This window comes from Diabrotica undecimpunctata, chromosome 5 (genome assembly GCF_040954645.1).
Source record: "Diabrotica undecimpunctata isolate CICGRU chromosome 5, icDiaUnde3, whole genome shotgun sequence".
In the NCBI taxonomy this organism is placed as follows: domain Eukaryota; kingdom Metazoa; phylum Arthropoda; class Insecta; order Coleoptera; family Chrysomelidae; genus Diabrotica; species Diabrotica undecimpunctata.
The window spans coordinates 41,971,108-41,987,711 of record NC_092807.1 but is presented as its reverse complement, the minus strand read 5'-3'; positions in this window follow the sequence as shown (position 1 = coordinate 41,987,711).

The following is a 16,604-nucleotide window of genomic DNA, read 5'->3' as shown; positions in this document are numbered from 1 at the left end:
AAAAAGAATGTGGATAAACTTTTGAATTTTTATCCACACTTTAACAGTTATTTGACAATTGGAGTCTGATGTTACGAGAAAGAGATTTATATTATCTAATTGGATTAGAATAATGTTGTTTTATAATATTATACCTACAATGTGGTCGTAGGTTTGGAAGTATAAAACAAAATAATTCACATTAAGTCTAATTGGTAGAGTATTAACTGAACTGGGGTTTGCTTCACGATCCTTTTCAGTATGTACTCCCCCTATTCATATTCATTTTCTTGCTTCACTCAAAAATACTCTTTTATTATCCTCTAACTACCAATTACGTATGTGCGTGTCAAGAGTCCGTATAACTCCTGTAACTACCTCGAAACCGTAGTGGGTGCGTCTCGGCGGCCGTCGTCGAGGTCCAGGGCGCGTCATGACGCCAGAAGGAGCGGCCGTTCGATGGCGTCCGTTACCATAATTTCAGATTCTATAACGCGTACACGCAGATTTATATCCGATAGTCCACGTATAATTATTTTATCTTCTATAGATTGTATTGAAATAAAATATTACAATCGCCGTCAATAATTATTATGCAGAGGTACACTAAATCGCTATGAGTTTTTGTTTAATTTTAATATTTGTGTTTTTGAAGCGAAGCTTCTATACTGTCGTTGTATTTTACTTTTTTCTCTATAGTGAAATACTGAAGTGAGCGTCACGGAACCAGCGTCACAAGATGCAATCGTCTTGAGTAGCGTCATGGGCGGTAAGCGGGTGTTCACTTCGATTTACTGGTCTCGATCAATTCGTTTCTATTCATCATATATTTACTCTAAGCAGGTTTAAACTAAAAACTACATGAAAAATAACTAACGAAATGCAAACGTATAATGAAAAGTAAAAAACTACTAGTATATCTGTCAAATCTGATCAAAGTTTGCACACACTTGTGATAAGTGACTCGTTCAAGCCCTTTCAACTACAATCTTTTTAAAAATAAGGATCTAATATCTAATCCATTGCAGAATTTAACTAGATAGCAAATTGCATAATAAAATCTAACGAACTAGTTTTCGAATAAGTTTAAGTTGCTGCATGTGATACAAAAATATATATAAAAAATACTTTAGTTCAGTGGTGCTCAGACTTATAATACTGCATGGGATCTACCACATAAACTGCAAGCGTCCGGAGATCTACTGCTATACCCTGTTTTTAAACCAGGAGGAGTAATTCAAATTTACCGCGCCGCAATGTTTGTTTTTAATTGGTCCAACCTCACGGAAGTTTATTCCACTGTTAAAAAATTTTGACACTAATGGCATTTTATGAGTTAATTAAGTTATATCGGCGATTATTTGTATTTTCTGCGTTATTATTTTAATTTTTACATTTTTAACCTGCTTTTATATAAAAAAAAACAGTTGTTTTTAGAACCCTTTAGCGACGTATTAGTAAAATATAATATTTTTGGATTACCGTCGAAGGCCAATATGATCAACCAAAAAAGAAGATGTATTTGGTAACTTTTCTAGTGAATTTCTTGGGTGTGAATCTGTCTCTTTAGTTTACTCCTCCTGGTTTAAAAACAAAGCATAGTAAAAAAAAAAAATTTTGAAAATTGCAGAGAGTTGTAATTAAAGTAATGTTTTTCATATTAATTTTATTTGGATGTTGATGCATGGCACTGCATATCATCCACAAGTATTTCATATGATGGTACGTAATTATCGAGGGCAAAACGCAAGCATGAAGATAGATGTTCTTCAGTTAGCCGATTACGATATTTTGATTTCACTATCTTCATTTGGGAAAATGCAGACTGACACAAGTATATTGATCCAAAAAATGCTATGAATGCTGTGTTCACCATAGTAAACAGGAATTCTTCCTCCCACGCATTAATAAAATGATATGTTTTACTCTTTTTCGTGGCACTCATATCGAGTTTGAAATATTAATGTAAATAATATATTACTAAAATGTTTTACTAGTAATAACTTAGTAATGAATGATTAATGCTTGACTAACAGCAATACAATGCAGATACAGCACACTCCCAGTTTAAACCACATTCATCTTACAAATTCACAACTGTCAAAAAACGGACGTGAAAGATAAACAGGGTCGTAGAGGCTCACAAACTGAGGTGTATCATATGATTTTTATATGTTTCATTAAAGAAAAATGTGCTAAAATATAATGTTCGTTAACTGAGAGATACATAACAAAGTGAACATTTTGAGTAAAGTAGCATTGTCATGAGTTTATCAAAACCTAAAAACATACCATTTAAATTACTCAAAGTCTGAGGACTTAAGTTTCCCTTACCTTTAATAAAGTGATTACGGCAAGCTATTTTTACTTTTGATTAACAAATACTTTTTGGATACAAAAAACTTTTTGTTTTTGGATACAAAAGTTCACTACACACTGTAAAACTTAATACTAAACACTTAAACTAAACTCTAGAAAATAACACGACCAGTAAATAACTTACAATTACTATAACATGTAACACACAATATATTAACTTAAAAACCAACATGCCAAAAATACAATTTAAATTTAAACATACTGGCAAGTTTGGACCTGTAAAATGAGAATCCGTCTGGCTTAAGGCAATAAATTATATTTAATAGCCTCTTGACGAATGAGAGGGCGAATATCAACACATTGCTGAACGAATGTACCATAATTTATCTGTGAATGCTGATATGCCGAATCGGCATTATCGCAACTTTCAGGCGAAGAAATAGCATCACAATTATTTCGATCATGCACGTGTGGTGAGTCAGGATAGTCACCGTATTTTGTCCGTGACATAACATCAGATTGGGCAGCTGTACTAGAACCCCAAAAAATAAAGCCGTATCAAAGATAAGACGAACAAAGAAAAATATGTTATTTTGGAAGATGCCAAATTTATTTCCTTCGAAACAGATCTTATTGCATAGCAGGCTGAGGATAGTTTCTTACTTAACAAATCGATATGAAGGCACCATTAAAGATTGCTGAATATACTGGTATTACCAGAAAAAGAAAGATTTTTCCATCGATTTTTAACTTAGTGATGTCATTTATAAAGACAAGAAAAAGTAGATCACCCAGTACTGAACCTTGTAATACTCCACATACAATGCTTTTGTGACTAGAGTCAGTATCATTTGCTCTAACTGGTTGTTTCCTATGGCTCAAGTAAGAATGGAACCATTTCAAAGTAATACCTCGAATTACGTAGATATTTAGTTTTTTTATCAAAATATGATTTACACAACCAAAAGCTTTGACATAGTCACAAAAATCAGTAGCAGTATAAAGATTATTGTTTAGTGCTTGACAGACTTTGACAAAAGACAAAAGCCGAACTGATTTTGTAATAAAATGTTGTTTTCAAGGAGAAAGTACATACGTCGGGCTTTTATAAGCCTCTCGATAATTTTGGCTCTCTGTTATTGCAGACATGAGATTTTTCACCACCAAATAATAATGACTGTCTTTAGGCACTCTGGAAATATACCTTTTTCAAAGGAATCGTTAATTAGTGAGGCCAGGACTACTAACATTTTTTTGGGAGATTCTGAGTTTAATTTAAATTAATTTAAATGATCTTATTACCAATAAAAAAACGGATGGTAGAAATTACACTTCTAAACACGTGTTCCCCGTTACAAATTTATATGGGAGTTAATCTGCACAATCATTACATATGTAATGTTATAGGTAAGAGAGAGCAGAAAGAGAAAAAGAATTACTCCTCCATTTACTTACTATACTCCTGTAATAGGAGTATAGTAAGTAAATGGAGGATTGAATCAATATTTTAATGAAAATATATATTTTTATTTTCATGTGTATAAAAAGAGTTGAATGCAAAAATTTTTTTTACACATACTCTGCAATAAAATTCATTGTTTATTTTGTTATTATAATACTTAGAGAGCCGTCACTGGACGGTACCTAACTCACGTTAATTAACTTACAGACTCTTTACTTATTACTCTGTGTATAGAGTAGATTGTAAATATGCAATGTAACAATAAAAAAAATTGTTATTATTATTAGAATACAATACAATACACTGCAACATAATTCAATATAATAATACAATACAAATTAAAATGCAATATTCATAAGTATTTACAAATGACAATATACATAACTTACTTACGTAAATGTTTATTTACCATGATAATAATATTAATAAAAAAAATAATATTAATAAATATTAAATATATTTACAAAAGGAATATTTTAATTTTCGAGGGAGAAAGAGAGAGAAAATATATCTGCTGTCTCTCTCTTACTTATATCTTATATATATAATGATTTTGCCGATTCACTATTCACTCCCGAACAAATTTCCAACGTCGAACGCGCGTATAGAAGTATAACTTCAAAAAATGTTTGTGGAAGATAAAAATAAAAAACCAACAACTCGGATTATGTTGTAAATTTTTATTTTATTTTAAAATTTAGCATTTTTGCGTATATTACATATATTTAATAAGATTAACGTGAGGTTTTTAAATATTTCAAAAATAAAAAAGAAAATTCATATTGGGATTCGAACCCACATATATCAGCGTATGAACAAAACACGTAAAAAATTTGCCAATTAGACATGGCACTAACATATTTCAAAATTGACAGTTCTCGGTCATACAGTGATTTATTTTAATTATTAATTCGAAATCTAATAATAAAATAATTATGAACATTTAATAAATAATACAAAATATATCTTTTTCTTCTTTAGATGCAAATCCACTAATGGATGTTAGCGATCACATTTTCCATTAATTCTCTATTTCTTGCAATATGTATCAGAGATTGTATGTCGTTAATCCCTGTCCATTGCCTTATGTTTCGGAGCCAGGACATTTTCTTGCGTCCCATTCCTCTCTTGCCTTCAATTTTACCCTCGATTATAAGTTGGAGGAACTGGTATTTTTCATTTCGCATGATGTGACCTAGATACGCCGTTTTCAATACAAAATATATCACATAAATAATAATATTAATATATATATTATATATATATATATATATATATATATATATATATATATATATACATATATATATATTATTGAGATATTTAAAGTCTTGGTGCGCCAAGCAATAATTAGCTAATTAATTTTTTTGATTAATTAAAATTATCTAGATGATATGATTATGACTCTATCACAATTTTTAATTCTTTTATCTCAGGGTTAAAATTCGTGCTTCAATATCTATGCTATTACATGTGAAAGGTAAGGTCCAGGGAATACCGGAATAATAAAAAACACATATGATCTAACACTATATATTGAAAAAAAAATAATGAAATAATTCACACTCAAAAGTTTTCAATAAACAAATCTCATATAAGGATTCTCAAAATTTTGTTCTCCGTACGTGAACAATCAAAATTAATGGTACAAACAATATTAATTGAAAACTCAAAATCCAAACTATTCTACCTCTCCTAATCAAAATATTTATATCCTTTCTAAATTACGTGTAAAAATTGTGTTATCAATAAAAGAAAAAAAAAACTTCAGAAAAACAAAAAATATCTCTCTCTGATGATGAGTGGTCCAAATCCTTGTTCCTTGTAGACTGTATTATCTCCTCTCAACCGCTCCCTATGTAATCAGCAATCTTACAACAGATTGTTGCAAGTATATCGTCCTTAATGATCTCCTTCAAAAGCAACAATCATTCAAATTATGATAGCCTTTCTCCTCTCGATAAACTGAATCTCTCGTTGGCCCGAGTGAAAAATGACTCTTGGAATATCTTCTCTTTACGATAAACTGAATCTCTCGTTGGCCTGAACAGTGACTCTTGGAATATAAGTAGGAAAATATGACTTACAATATTTTTCTGCTTCAGCTTCTGTCAGATACACTAACTCCACAAAAACTCACTAACATTCAACACTACTGCTTGCTACATTTCAGGAACCGCCAGAGAACAATCACTGTTCCTCTTACAGATTTGGAAAACCAACTGATTATATCTTTCTCCCCTTCAATCTCGCTAAACTTTTTCCTACATAATTATCCCACCTTTTTCAATCTCCGCCAATCAAAACTCGTCACAATTCCCCCATTTTTTCATTTCGATAACAAACAAATTTTTACCTATAATTATAAATTTCCTAAAACTTATTTACAAATAATATTTTCTATAATTCTTAAAAACTAACAGAAACCTCTATCTAAAATCTCTTCTATTTGTCCCTAATCACTGCATTAATGTATTTTGGAAAACCCCGTTCAATTGTCTTTTTGTTTTCACTTAAAATTATGCGGGTCACTCAAGTATAACAAAGAAATAATTTATGCAAAGCTTACTTTTTGTTTGGTACAGGTAATTCAAGAAATTAATAGCTCTCCTTCTTCGAAATGTTTGTTGGATATTATCCTACTTATCTGAATTATTTTAATGTTATTGAATTTTGAAATATTTTTAAACAAACCAATATTTTTCTCGATTTTACATATCATAACAAATTCCCGCCATTTGATCTGCCGAAAACTCTTTGTTAAATTTTAAAAATGACAAAAGTTTTCTAGGATCAAATTATTTCACTATGTTATTAAAATCTATTCATGATACTGACAAATGTCGTGAATGTTAAAAATACCCCGTATATTGCCTGTCTTTATACGGGATTCGATATATTTTCGTTTTAAATTTTTCCAAGTATTTTCCCTTAAAAGAAAGTTCATAATTTTTAACCACTTGATTTACTTTATTAACAAAATCTCCATGGTTCCCTAAAATCTTCTCTATTTCCTTCTCCATGTTTTTTCCACAATTTATTTTTCTTTCATCCACCTTTTGTTCACATGTGTTCACTGTCCATAATACTTCTTCACAAAATTCTGGATTCTCGTCCATCAGTGCCATTTTTTCTTCTGTTTTCTTTTTCTCCTCTAATTCCCTTTGGTATTCCGAGCACCATGTTTCTATTCCTTTCATTTCTCTGATGATACCTTCTTTTTCTTCCTGCTTCCATTCTGTTTTATCGTCGGTTGCCAACAATTCTTCTGTACCTTCTATTTCCTGTTTTTCTCTGGTCTCCATCTTATTTTCCTGCTTTCTTTTCGAACTCTTCTTCTTTTTCTTCCTTCTCTTTTTCTTTTTTGTTAGATCTTGTTCTTGTACTTTCGGTTTATTCTCTACAGTCATATCGATTTCTTTGCGTTTTTCCTGTGCATTGATCCTTCCAGAATTTGTTTTCCTATCTGTTTGCTTTTCTTCTCCTGTGTTGTCTGGTTCTGCTCTGATTTCCAGTTTATTTTCCGAAAAATTTATGGTGATATCTTTTTTCCTCAATTCATCAATTCCCGCTATCATATCATGATTTAAATCTTCAATCACCACACATTTCATAATATGGACTTTGTTTCCCACTCTTATCTGTACTCCCAAGCCTTCGTTTACTGTCGTCAAATTTTTATTGTTTGCACCCACTAAATCAACCCTAGGAATCTTATACACAAATCTGTCCAAATTTAATTCTTTTACTAGTTTTTTATTGATTAGCGATATCTCCGATCCAGAATCAATCACAATTTTAATCGCTTTATGTTTTATAAATGCATCTAAAAATATTAGATTAGAATTAGAAATTTGTCTGTCGTTTCCTATTGCTACATGATTCATCTCCCTTCTATTTTGTTGTTGGAAGCTCTGGTTATTTCTATCGTCCCTTTGTTCGTTAGTATTCCTATTCGGAGGATTTTGTGCATCTCTATTCCTGTTGTGATTTTCATATGTTTTCTGTTGTGTGTCATTCCTGTTATCGTAATTTTGTTGTCTATTGTAATTATTGTAATTTTTCGGCCTATATTCGTTTGTTGATCTGGGATGTCGGTTTCTCTGGTCATAATTTGATGAATACCTTCTTTCCGGTCCATTATATTGGTCATGTTGTCTTCTATTTCTCATTTCTTTTCTTTTCGCTTCTTTTAATTGAAGGAATTGGCACAAACTATCAATATCTTGATAGTTTCTCAAAATCACGTGATCTTCCAACGTTTCCTCAAAATGTCTGCTGATCATTTCTACCAGCTGTTCGGTAGAATATTTGTATTCTAGATATTTTGAACTGTTATATATCTGCAAAGCATATCTTTCTTCAGATATTCCCATTTTTTTGTGATATTTTCCATTCTGTAGCTCTTGGTTGATTTCTCTCTGTTTATTTTTCCCCCAGAAATAGTTGAGAAATTTATTTTCAAAATCTGTCCAATTTTCAAACTCATCTTCCTTGCTTTCATACCATAACGCTGCTCCTTCTTTCAAATGGTTTCTAATTGTTTCTTTGCAATCGTCAAAATATCTAATATGTTGTAATTTGGTTTTCAAATTTTTAACAAACGGTACTGGGTGTGTTTTCCGAATATCCCCGCCAAATTGTATTTTCGCCTCGCTTGTTCCATGGATGACCATTTCCCTTCTTTCCCCTGAATTTTGTTCCTTTTTGATTTCCTCCATTTTTCTTTCTATTTCTCGCATGTCTTCTTGTAAAACGTTTTCAAATTTTGTTTCTAATTTTTCTAATTCCTTTTTCTGGACAGTCTTAATATCCTTCATTTTAGTTTCTATTTCTTCTCTCTGCATCTCTAGTTCCTTTCTCTGGCAATTTTGTATCTCCTTCATTGTATTTTGGATATCTTTAATCTCTGTCTCTTGTTTTGCATTCTTTAGGGTTATTTCTTCTATCTGTTGTATCAGTTCTTTCTTTATCCCCTCAACACATCCTTTAATTTCCTGTTCATAGTTTTCCAAACGCTGCTCTATATTCCTGTTATTTAGTTCTATTGCTTGTCTTGTTTCCCGTTGGTTTTCTTCCATTGTTTGTTTTGTTTCTTGTTGATTTCTATCCATTTTATCCATTTTCTTTGATGTTTCATTTTGGTTTTTCTCTATTGTTTGTTTTGTTTCTGCCATTGTTTGTGACTGGAGTTGCATTAGTTGTAATATTTTATCTATTCCTGATAGTTCTTTTCTCTCCTCAACTATTGTCACATTTCCTTCATTATCCGATACTTCTTCCAAAATTGTTTCATCTTCTCTGTTATCCTCCTTCCTTTCCTGCATTTTACTTTGTCTCCTTGTGACAGACATGTTGTTACTTTTTGTTATTGTTTTTGTCCCCGCCAAATGTGAAATTTTACAACACTCTATATGTTTCAGAACACGACAGTATTTCTCCCCAAATGTATTAAATTTTCACGACAAATATCAAATATGCAATCAGTAAAATTCAAATAATTCAAAATAAATATCAGATGTACGATTGGTAAAGAAAATAAAATCAAATAATTCAATAGCAGTAAATATCCACTAACTACGATCAATCAATAAATCAAATTTATATTCCCTGGAAAAATTGTCAAAATACTTTCAAATTCAAATTCCCTCAATGTTATATGTTTTTATCTCTGGATCACCTGTACTTATTCCAGATCTCTTTCCCTTCCTTCAAATGTAAAGCTGCGATATTTTCAAGCCCCACGTTGGGCGCCAGTTATTGAGATATTTAAAGTCTTGGTGATTACTTGTATTTTCTGCGTTATTATTTTAATTTTTACATTTTTAACCTGCTTTTATATAAAAAAAAACAGTTGTTTTTAGAACCCTTTAGCGACGTATTAGTAAAATATAATATTTTTGGATTACCGTCGAAGGCCAATATGATCAACCAAAAAAGAAGATGTATTTGGTAACTTTTCTAGTGAATTTCTTGGGTGTGAATCTGTCTCTTTAGTTTACTCCTCCTGGTTTAAAAACAAAGCATAGTAAAAAAAAAAATTTTGAAAATTGCAGAGAGTTGTAATTAAAGTAATGTTTTTCATATTAATTTTATTTGGATGTTGATGCATGGCACTGCATATCATCCACAAGTATTTCATATGATGGTACGTAATTATCGAGGGCAAAACGCAAGCATGAAGATAGATGTTCTTCAGTTAGCCGATTACGATATTTTGATTTCACTATCTTCATTTGGGAAAATGCAGACTGACACAAGTATATTGATCCAAAAAATGCTATGAATGCTGTGTTCACCATAGTAAACAGGAATTCTTCCTCCCACGCATTAATAAAATGATATGTTTTACTCTTTTTCGTGGCACTCATATCGAGTTTGAAATATTAATGTAAATAATATATTACTAAAATGTTTTACTAGTAATAACTTAGTAATGAATGATTAATGCTTGACTAACAGCAATACAATGCAGATACAGCACACTCCCAGTTTAAACCACATTCATCTTACAAATTCACAACTGTCAAAAAACGGACGTGAAAGATAAACAGGGTCGTAGAGGCTCACAAACTGAGGTGTATCATATGATTTTTATATGTTTCATTAAAGAAAAATGTGCTAAAATATAATGTTCGTTAACTGAGAGATACATAACAAAGTGAACATTTTGAGTAAAGTAGCATTGTCATGAGTTTATCAAAACCTAAAAACATACCATTTAAATTACTCAAAGTCTGAGGACTTAAGTTTCCCTTACCTTTAATAAAGTGATTACGGCAAGCTATTTTTACTTTTGATTAACAAATACTTTTTGGATACAAAAAACTTTTTGTTTTTGGATACAAAAGTTCACTACACACTGTAAAACTTAATACTAAACACTTAAACTAAACTCTAGAAAATAACACGACCAGTAAATAACTTACAATTACTATAACATGTAACACACAATATATTAACTTAAAAACCAACATGCCAAAAATTCAATTTAAATTTAAACATACTGGCAAGTTTGGACCTGTAAAATGAGAATCCGTCTGGCTTAAGGCAATAAATTATATTTAATAGCCTCTTGACGAATGAGAGGGCGAATATCAACACATTGCTGAACGAATGTACCATAATTTATCTGTGAATGCTGATATGCCGAATCGGCATTATCGCAACTTTCAGGCGAAGAAATAGCATCACAATTATTTCGATCATGCACGTGTGGTGAGTCAGGATAGTCACCGTATTTTGTCCGTGAATCGCGATCGACTTCAAAATCTTTGGCGATCGACCGGTCGATCGCGATCGACTCTTTGAGCACCGCTGCTTTAGTTACTTGAACCTAAACGTACTGTAATTTTTTAGTTATTTGTTAAGATAGTCCCACTTAATAATATAATCTTTCAGATAAATAGGCTTTTGTCAAATTAAAGGAAAGAAGGTGTAGATTTAAGTTGCAAAGGGAGATGGTTGTGTAATTTTTTGTGGAATATAATATAGATTTCTTTTCTAACTCAGTGGACAGGATCGGTAAATACAGATAAAAACTTGAATTGCTGGTGGAGTAGTCATGATTTGGTCTTGCTGGAAAACATGTAGGTGTTTACGCGTTAAGCAAACAGTTTCAAGAATATATAAAGAGGAAAGAGTGAAAATCCCGTCGTTTTTAAAGTAGCTTTTACAATGCGCTATTCTGTTAAGTCCAAAAAATACCGTATTGTATTTTTTTGTAATTTAAAAATAACATCAGATTGGGCAGCTGTACTAGAACCCCAAAAAATAAAGCCGTATCAAAGATAAGACGAACAAAGAAAAATATGTTATTTTGGAAGATGCCAAATTTATTTCCTTCGAAACAGATCTTATTGCATAGCAGGCTGAGTATAGTTTCTTACTTAACAAATCGATATGAAGGCACCATTAAAGATTGCTGAATATACTGGTATCACCAGAAAAAGAAAGATTTTTCCATCGATTTTTAACTTAGTGATGTCATTTATAAAGACAAGAAAAAGTAGATCACCCAGTACTGAACCTTGTAATACTCCACATACAATGCTTTTGTGACTAGAGTCAGTATCATTTGCTCTAACTGGTTGTTTCCTATGGCTCAAGTAAGAATGGAACCATTTCAAAGTAATACCTCGAATTACGTAGATATTTAGTTTTTTTATCAAAATATGATTTACACAACCAAAAGCTTTGACATAGTCACAAAAATCAGTAGCAGTATAAAGATTATTGTTTAGTGCTTGACAGACTTTGACAAAAGACAAAAGCCGAACTGATTTTGTAATAAAATGTTGTTTTCAAGGAGAAAGTACATACGTCGGGCTTTTATAAGCCTCTCGATAATTTTGGCTCTCTGTTATTGCAGACATGAGATTTTTCACCACCAAATAATAATGACTGTCTTTAGGCACTCTGGAAATATACCTTTTTCAAAGGAATCGTTAATTAGTGAGGCCAGGACTACTAACATTTTTTTGGGAGATTCTGAGTTTAATTTAAATTAATTTAAATGATCTTATTACCAATAAAAAAACGGATGGTAGAAATTACACTTCTAAACACGTGTTCCCCGTTACAAATTTATATGGGAGTTAATCTGCACAATCATTACATATGTAATGTTATAGGTAAGAGAGAGCAGAAAGAGAAAAAGAATTAGGTATATAGGTATATTGTGCATCGTTTGCTGTATATAAACATTTGACCTGTAATAGGAGTATAGTAAGTAAATGGAGGATTGAATCAATATTTTAATGAAAATATATATTTTTATTTTCATGTGTATAAAAAGAGTTGAATGCAAAAATTTTTTTTACACATACTCTGCAATAAAATTCATTGTTTATTTTGTTATTATAATACTTAGAGAGCCGTCACTGGACGGTACCTAACTCACGTTAATTAACTTACAGACTCTTTACTTATTACTCTGTGTATAGAGTAGATTGTAAATATGCAATGTAACAATAAAAAAAATTGTTATTATTATTAGAATACAATACAATACACTGCAACATAATTCAATATAATAATACAATACAAATTAAAATGCAATATTCATAAGTATTTACAAATGACAATATACATAACTTACTTACGTAAATGTTTATTTACCATGATAATAATATTAATAAAAAAAATAATATTAATAAATATTAAATATATTTACAAAAGGAATATTTTAATTTTCGAGGGAGAAAGAGAGAGAAAATATATCTGCTGTCTCTCTCTTACTTATATCTTATATATATAATGATTTTGCCGATTCACTATTCACTCCCGAACAAATTTCCAACGTCGAACGCGCGTATAGAAGTATAACTTCAAAAAATGTTTGTGGAAGATAAAAATAAAAAACCAACAACTCGGATTATGTTGTAAATTTTTATTTTATTTTAAAATTTAGCATTTTTGCGTACATAACATATATTTAATAAGATTAACGTGAGGTTTTTAAATATTTCAAAAATAAAAAAGAAAATTCATATTGGGATTCGAACCCACATATATCAGCGTATGAACAAAACACGTAAAAAATTTGCCAATTAGACATGGCACTAACATATTTCAAAATTGACAGTTCTCGGTCATACAGTGATTTATTTTAATTATTAATTCGAAATCTAATAATAAAATAATTATGAACATTTAATAAATAATACAAAATATATCTTTTTCTTCTTTAGATGCAAATCCACTAATGGATGTTAGCGATCACATTTTCCATTAATTCTCTATTTCTTGCAATATGTATCAGAGATTGTATGTCGTTAATCCCTGTCCATTGCCTTATGTTTCGGAGCCAGGACATTTTCTTGCGTCCCATTCCTCTCTTGCCTTCAATTTTACCCTCGATTATAAGTTGGAGGAACTGGTATTTTTCATTTCGCATGATGTGACCTAGATACGCCGTTTTCAATACAAAATATATCACATAAATAATAATATTAATATATATATTATATATATATATATATATATATATATATATATATATATATATATATATATATATATATTATTGAGATATTTAAAGTCTTGGTGCGCCAAGCAATAATTAGCTAATTAATTTTTTTGATTAATTACAATTATCTAGATGATATGATTATGACTCTATCACAATTTTTAATTCTTTTATCTCAGGGTTAAAATTCGTGCTTCAATATCTATGCTATTACATGTGAAAGGTAAGGTCCAGAGAATACCGGAATAATAAAAAACACATATGATCTAACACTATATATTGAAAAAAAAATAATGAAATAATTCACACTCAAAAGTTTTCAATAAACAAATCTCATATAAGGATTCTCAAAATTTTGTTCTCCGTACGTGAACAATCAAAATTAATGGTACAAACAATATTAATTGAAAACTCAAAATCCAAACTATTCTACCTCTCCTAATCAAAATATTTATATCCTTTCTAAATTACGTGTAAAAATTGTGTTATCAATAAAAGAAAAAAAAAACTTCAGAAAAACAAAAAATATCTCTCTCTGATGATGAGTGGTCCAAATCCTTGTTCCTTGTAGACTGTATTATCTCCTCTCAACCGCTCCCTATGTAATCAGCAATCTTACAACAGATTGTTGCAAGTATATCGTCCTTAATGATCTCCTTCAAAAGCAACAATCATTCAAATTATGATAGCCTTTCTCCTCTCGATAAACTGAATCTCTCGTTGGCCCGAGTGAAAAATGACTCTTGGAATATCTTCTCTTTACGATAAACTGAATCTCTCGTTGGCCTGAACAGTGACTCTTGGAATATAAGTAGGAAAATATGACTTACAATATTTTGCTGCTTCAGCTTCTGTCAGATACACTAACTCCACAAAAACTCACTAACATTCAACACTACTGCTTGCTACATTTCAGGAACCGCCAGAGAACAATCACTGTTCCTCTTACAGATTTGGAAAACCAACTGATTATATCTTTCTCCCCTTCAATCTCGCTAAACTTTTTCCTACATAATTATCCCACCTTTTTCAATCTCCGCCAATCAAAACTCGTCACAATTCCCCCATTTTTTCATTTCGATAACAAACAAATTTTTACCTATAATTATAAATTTCCTAAAACTTATTTACAAATAATATTTTCTATAATTCTTAAAAACTAACAGAAACCTCTATCTAAAATCTCTTCTATTTGTCCCTAATCACTGCATTAATGTATTTTGGAAAACCCCGTTCAATTGTCTTTTTGTTTTCACTTAAAATTATGCGGGTCACTCAAGTATAACAAAGAAATAATTTATGCAAAGCTTACTTTTTGTTTGGTACAGGTAATTCAAGAAATTAATAGCTCTCCTTCTTCGAAATGTTTGTTGGATATTATCCTACTTATCTGAATTATTTTAATGTTATTGAATTTTGAAATATTTTTAAACAAACCAATATTTTTCTCGATTTTACATATCATAACAATATATATATATATATATATATATATATATATATATATATATATATATATATATATATATATATATATATATATATATATATCTGTCTCTCTCTTACTCATATCTTACATATGTAATGATTTCACCGATTTACTCCCGTGCAAATTTCCAACGTGGAGCGAGCGTATAGAAGTATAACTTCAAAAAACCTATAAAATGTTTTTTTTTAACACTTAATAGCTTAAAAGCTAACCGAGTTATATGTAAAAAATCCATCAGATATTTTAGGAGATACCAGAACGCGTATACTGGAGCATTTTAAGGTACATATATTGTGCTATTAAGGTACAGACATACTTTCACCCATCCTTACAAATTAATAAGGGTTGTTTTTTAAGTTAAAATAAAATAAATGCATAACGTGTTGGTTAAAAACAAATAGTGTATTTACAGTTTTCATAAAAAAGCTACAATTATTTAAATTGCCTTGTAAGAGGTGGTTTTTATAGGTTTAAAAAGTATGTGGTAAAAAATTAAAACATTAAAGAAATCTTAATTTAATATCACTGTATAATTAAATAATTTCAAATTGCTTGAATTTACAAATAATATATAATTTATTTTTTTCTACTAGGGGTAGTTTTCATCACTAAAAAAATAAAAAAAAAACATGACACAAGTCTAATTTTGAAATGGAGGGAAAGTATAACCTAAATTCAAATTTCTATGCAAATTCGTGGAGACAAGGTATTCAATGACATTGTTTTAGTTATAACTAATCTAGGGGGTGAGATCTAGAGGTTATACTGTCATACAATGTAAAATTATGCTGTTTAACCCTCCGTTCATCGGGTGTGGTCTGTGAGCCTACGAGAAAATAAGAATTTTGGATAATTCTCTCATTTTATTTTTTTTAATTTCTACCTTTTTAATACCTTCCTAGAAACTAAATAGCATTCGTTTTTTTATACAAAACTGTTTTTAAAATTTCTTGATAACTGCTGCATGGCCGTTTGTCCCCCCACAGGGGGACAGACCCCACCCGATCAAATGTGTAACAATATTTGCTTTGCTTCTTAGTTGTATTTTTCTTGCAATCTTGTTTCACTTGGCCAGAAATAACAAATTAAAAATAGGCAGGTATATTCTTTAGTTTTTGCATTTAGCAACGGTATGACTGCCGTATCATATATACCGAAGAAAGGAAAAAATGTGATTGCTGTTTCCACTGTGCACAGAGATGATCGGATTGATGAAGATACTGGCGATCAGAAAAAACCAGAAATAATTACTGTTTATAATTATTCTAGAAAGAGTGGAGTAGATGTTGTAGACAGAATGATCACATCATATAATGTTTCCAGAAATACGAAACGTTGGTCAATGGTAGTAGTTTATAATCTCCTTAATCTCGCAGCAATTAATG